Source organism: Taudactylus pleione, unplaced genomic scaffold, assembly GCF_031769625.1.
Source record: "Taudactylus pleione unplaced genomic scaffold, aTauple2 ptg001956l, whole genome shotgun sequence".
NCBI lineage: Eukaryota > Metazoa > Chordata > Amphibia > Anura > Myobatrachidae > Taudactylus > Taudactylus pleione.
Window position 1 is genome coordinate 3,538,736 of NW_028286352.1, and position 6,000 is coordinate 3,544,735.

General features: G+C 40.2%; 1 long non-coding RNA gene across 1 annotated transcript in view; it reads left to right on the plus strand.

Moving 5' to 3' along the window:
• LOC148436115 (uncharacterized) overlaps positions 1 to 4,519 on the plus strand; it is a 231,128-nt gene extending 226,609 nt beyond the window's left edge. The window contains exon 3 of the long non-coding RNA XR_015876506.1: positions 4,207 to 4,519. This is a non-coding gene — a long non-coding RNA (uncharacterized LOC148436115). The remainder of the gene's footprint in view (positions 1 to 4,206) is intronic.
• Positions 4,520 to 6,000: the final 1,481 nt, after the last annotated feature.

Genomic DNA, 6,000 nt, shown 5'->3' on the forward strand with positions numbered 1-6,000 from the left:
TATTAAAATGCCATTGGATATGGGTTCCCTTAGTGTGGTGAAGGCAAATTTTTACCAAATTGCTGCCTTCCCACACATCATAGGGGTTGTGGATGGTACTCACATACCACTTCAGCCTCCAGCAAGTCTGGAGGCAATATGTAGGAACCGAAAGTACTTTCATTCACTGAATGTAATGGTGGTATGTGATGCCTCCCTCCAGATCCTGTCCCTGAATGCCAAATTCCCAGGCAGTGCACATGATTCCTTCGTTATCCGGCAATCAGGGCTTTGGCACAAATTAAACAACCTACAAGCTGGTGATGCATGGCTTCTGGGTAAGTTGACACCTTCTGTTGAAAAAAAAAACAAAGCTTGGTACCCAATGGGCCTGATGTAATATTTTATATTTTCACAGGAGACAGTGGTTACCCTTGCACGCCCTGGCTGCTCGCTCCTTATTTGGTTCCCACACCAGGGCCACAAAGTCAGTATAATTCCTCACTTACAGCCACCAGGCAGGTGGTGGAGCGCTGTATCGGCCTTTTAAAAGGCCGATTCAGATGCCTCCACCGCTCTGGTGGCAACCTCATGTATTTGCCGGATATGGTTTCGAAAATTGTGGTCCTGTGTGGGATATTTCACAACATTGCCATAAGGAGTGGTGTCCCAATGCAGCCAGAGGATGCCTTGCCTGAGGATGGTCCCCCGAGGTTGGTCGGAGGTCAGTATGTGGGGGGGCCATACGCGATGTCATTGTGGCCAGATTTTTTAGGTAATTATTTCCCAAAATTAAGTTCATTGACACAATGTAGACATGTAATATTTTAATGTACAATTTAAATTTTTTTTTCTTTTATTCCATAAATTACCTTAAAAAATTATGCATACTACCTGATCCCAAAAAATTACTGCATGTGGACACATTGGATATAACTTCTGGAACAATGATTTCTTCGCCTCATTTGTGGAATCATGTTGGCATGCTACTTCTTCAAACAGTTCCTGATTGTTGTTTTACTTTGTTTGTTTTTGGTGTTTTTTGGATTTTTGTGTGTGTTTTCAATGCGTGAATTGATTGTGACAAATCACTTGGTGTTTATTATTTGTGTGCATTAAATTAATTTTTAACGTTAAACAAACATTTCCTTGGTAAATTACAAGCGCGTGTAACCTGGTCCAAAAAAAGAAAACATGCTTAACGGCTAATCCTGTAATGTGTTAAATTGTAATCTTTTTGACTCTGCTTTGTGGCTAAAAACAAACACCAAAGGTATTATGGTGAATCGGTATGTTTGCCAATGTAGGCCTAAGCAGGTTTGGTTTAATTTTTACATTACACCCAAAAAAAAACAACTATTTTTGCCATTAATTCTACAAACCTATTGGTATTGTTAGGTGTTTAATGTGCCAGCTTACATACTTACTTGAGCTTTCTACAATCCAATTTACATTACTTAAAAACTCATGGTAAAATAGTATACTTATGTAAGGTTCAACAATCTAAGATTTACAGACAAGGAATGAGACTTAAATAAATCAAAATAAATTTTATTTTTAACAAAATTTTTTAAAGTAAAATAAAATAAATTAGTGGCGCAGGCGCGCCAAAATGTGATCCAACGCCACTAGCATGGCAACTACATGGCCCCTTAAATTCTGCAAGCCTGCATAAATGTCTTCGTAACGCCTCTGGTCCTCTGTGGGGAAAAAAAATGTGCGGATTACTAAAATGACACCTTAATTTATATGTGAAAAAATAACAACTACAAAAGAAAAGAAATGCCAAACGAAAAGATTGTTGAAAACAAAGACAAAAAATATTTTGAAAAAATAACATAAACGAGAGTTACAACTACGCAAAAATACAACATTTGTTGGTACCATAAACAAGAAAGACACAAGTATGAGTGTTTGGACATGTGTCATATGTGTAAGGGGAAAACATCCTAGACATTGTTTCACACAGAGATATTTCAAAAACAATGGAACTACTTTACTATTTTGAACTGCACAGGCAAAAGGACAACATCAACCCAAATAAAAAAAACATTACAAAAAACCATAGTTGCAAATGTAAACATACCGGGCACATTGCTGACTGGGCCTGGAGCCCCGAATTCCTCCTCATCAGAGGTGGGCCAGTGGCTCAGGGAAGGAGGAGGGGTTATGTGGGATGAAGTGGAGGGTGAGGAAAAGAGAGGGGGGGTTTGAGTGGAGGGGGAAGTTGGAGGGATGTTAAGGTGAGGAGAGGGAGGGGACTGACGGGCGGCAAGGTCTGGGGTGGAGGGGGAATTTGGGGAAAATGGGCAGAGGAGGTTTGGGTGGGAGTGGGGGATAGGGGACGAGCCCGACGTCGGTGACGTTGGAGACGTTGTAGTCTGCGCTCAGCCCCTAAATGATGTTTAAAAATTTATATTATTACATATTTAATTGTTTGAATCCAAAATTTACACACCAAACCCCCCCCCCCAAAAAAACCAGGGCTATACGGTAAACATGCACACGCAGGTATGTCCAAAAGAAAGAAACAGGGCTATATGGGAAACATGCACACGCAGGTATGTCCAAAATAAAGAAACAGGGCTATACGGTAAACATACACACGCAGGTATGTCCAAAATAAAGAAACAGGGCTATACGGTAAACATGCACACGCAGGTATGCTTACATTTTAAATCACATTAAAAAAACCTTACTTTTATGTATTTGCTGATGCAAATTGGCCAACAGGCGTAGGGATCTGCGCCTGAGATCGGACCACCTTCTTTGAAGTTGGCCGATATTTCTGCGGTAGCCGATCGTACGCAGGCGGCGCCGCACCTCCGCATAGGCAAGCCGCTTGCGGAGGTTAGTGATGGGGGCGGATGCTCCGTGATTCTCCGGTCCATCACATCAGTGAGGACCAGGAGTTCACGGCGACAAAAAGCGGCGGATCTCATAATAGCAATGATTTTTTTTTACACAAAACAGTTTTAATAAAGGTCCTAGAAAAATTTTGATTGGATAATGTACTTTGGAAATTAACAGAAACCATTCTATTGGTTAATGTATGAGTCATGTGACCTACACACTCACAAATATAATGTGAGTTATGATAGTCTTGATGCAGTGACATGCGTAAGCTAATTTAAATATTAATAAAAAAGAAGAAAAATCGGCCTATAAAAAAACCGCAAAGCAATAGTAGCATTCAAACAAACGTTTAAAATTGAAAAACCACCCCCTTGGTCCAACCGTACGTATTCTGCGGAAGCAATGACACACACGAACAATAATAAAGTTTATTGACATTGAAGAAAAAAACAGATTGCAAACATGTGATTAACAATTAAGCTAATTAATATAGTGATTGCTATTAATCGATTCAAGTATGTTTGCTGAATGAAATAGCATGCAATCGAAAACTGACAGGGTCACTTCCGGAATTGACTTGTGCGAGCGTTCCCTGCAGCCAAAGAGGAGACGGACGGTCGCTATTTCGAACGTTCGCTAGCTAGAGGAGGGGTTGGGAGACTATGGGGCAGAAGATTAGCTGCGAGCGAACATACGAGCAAGCGATTGTGCCCTGCACACACTGCCCTCCTCTGTTTGCCCAGCAATGCCCACCTCTGTTTGCCCAGCAATGCCCACTGCCTACCAATGTTTACCTAGCAATGCCCACTACCCACCAATGATGTCTATATGCATACATTGTCCGCAGGAAAAATGTGCTGTGTGCAAATATTCAAATGTGCAAATGTGGTTGTTTCACTGTAATGCCCATCTGGGAAGAAGCAGATCTGTTATAATGTGTTTTTTAAGCTTGATGCTGTGTAAATGTGATTTACTACCCAGTGTACCGTAAAAATAATGTTGTAATTGTGTACTACTGTATATGGCATTAAGCTATTAAGTATGGTTTTCATTCACACAACGGTCTTTTAAATAAAAAATAGAATAGTATAATGTTTTTTCATTAAATCAAGAAAAGGCCATTGTGTCAATGAATTTAATTTCTCCCACCACCTATGCAATTACATGCATCTAAAATAAGTGACACGTGTGTAACCATTTCAACTTTATTCACATCAAGTGAACATTTTATCCCAAAATGAACATGAGACCATTAAGGCCCCTGTTATGTGGGGGTAACAATTATGTAATTCACCTGCCACCCCCACTATTGGGGGTGTCCAGAATTTTAATTTTTTTTAAAAAAGTCTTTTTTTTTTTCTTTTTTAATAGGAATGTCTCTGGATCATGAACCGGATGATATAAGTGGCTTTATCGAGCTATATCGGCACCATGATTGTCTTTGGCGTACCATACCAGGCATATTCTGAGCTGGAAAAGTTAATAAAGCTATATCATGATGCTGCATTTATAGATTGGGTGTTCTCTCTCATCTCTGTCAGCAGGGGCATGTAGAATCGTATCTCCCTCTCCAGCAACCAATCCTTTGTCCAGCAGGACCTAATACTGATCCCAGTGGCGTATCTATAATGGGAGCATTCCAGGGGAGCCCCACACCGCACACACTGCACCCATATTTTTTTAAACTTACCTGTCCCTGGTCCCGCGTCGGGTGTCAGCGCTCCTCAGAACACCGTAAAAATGGCCACAGCGGCCATCTTTCTGGAGTTCTGCACATGCGCAGTAAACTCCGGGCACTAGAGTGTACCCAGAGTCTACTACACATGCAAAAGGCTCTACAAAGGAATCTGAACGTGGGTATGGCATTAAGCATTATTGTTCTCCATCTAAGCTTCATGTAAATGTGTTTGCTGGGTTGTCTGATGCTTAACATTTCATATTAGAATTGTCTTTCTTCTCAGTCCTAAATATACAAACATGTCACACAGCCCCATTCCCACTTTAGTTTGTTATGGGTACAGTGGCTTCCCCCATCTCACTGTTTATTCTTTACATATACTAAGCATTTACCCATGCATGGAACATACATATTCATACATTGTCAATACGTATGATGATAAACATTCTTTCAGTGTTGGGGATAGGGTTCTAGTTTAAATAAAAAAACAAAGACTCAGAGTGTACAAAAAAATAAATGTGACCTAATTGCAGAGGAGAGGGGAAGAGGAGGAGATGGTAGGGTTACCACTTTTTATTTTCAGTTTTCCGAATAGGGGACATGACCAGGGGCGTGACCAGGGGGTGTGAAAAATAATAAAATAAATTAATATTGAATAAACAAATACGTTGTAGGAGGAAGAAGAAGATGAGCTGCTCACATACAGGGAGGGATCTGAAAAGATCTCTCTATCCAGTTCCATTCCCACAAAAGTGACTTCTGTTGCCATTTAAAGATGGCCTTAACTGTAGATTTCAAGCTCCAAAATTTACTTTTTTTGAAATTTGATGAATTGGAAAACATCTCAGTTCCCCGAGAGATCACGGGAATGGCGGTGTTCTGGCAATCCTTATGGAGATATCTGCCATAACTGCTGTGTTACACCATTCATAAATGGCACCAATGTGACTTGTTATGGGACACACGTGGAAGATGGAGACTGGGAAGAGACTGCATGTGTTACTTGGGGATGCTTAATATCATGTAATCCAAGTACAAGGCAGGAGATCGGATAATCACGTTTGTTAGTCCCAGAATCTGCAGGGGGTTATTTAGCTATATTTGTGACCAAGGTGTAGATTATACTCCTGATTAGGCCCCAGTTAGCTGCACAATTGTTGCAGAACAATAATATCCACAAACAGTGAGTAGACAATATGAAAAATAAAGTGAGTGACACCAACAACTAAGACTATAACACCAACTAATCTTGTTTATGCTATAATGGGACATGAACATAGAACCGTGTGGTAATTTTTTTTCACACAACAACAGCAGCAGCGAGGAACACTAAACCAATAACATCAAAAAGTGACCCAATGACAATAACATCTGATTCTAAAACATCTATAACACCTGAATCAACAACAGCGGCAACTGACTCAACAACATCTAAACCAAAAACATCAACAAAAAATGAGTCTATAACAACAATAATGACTAAGACA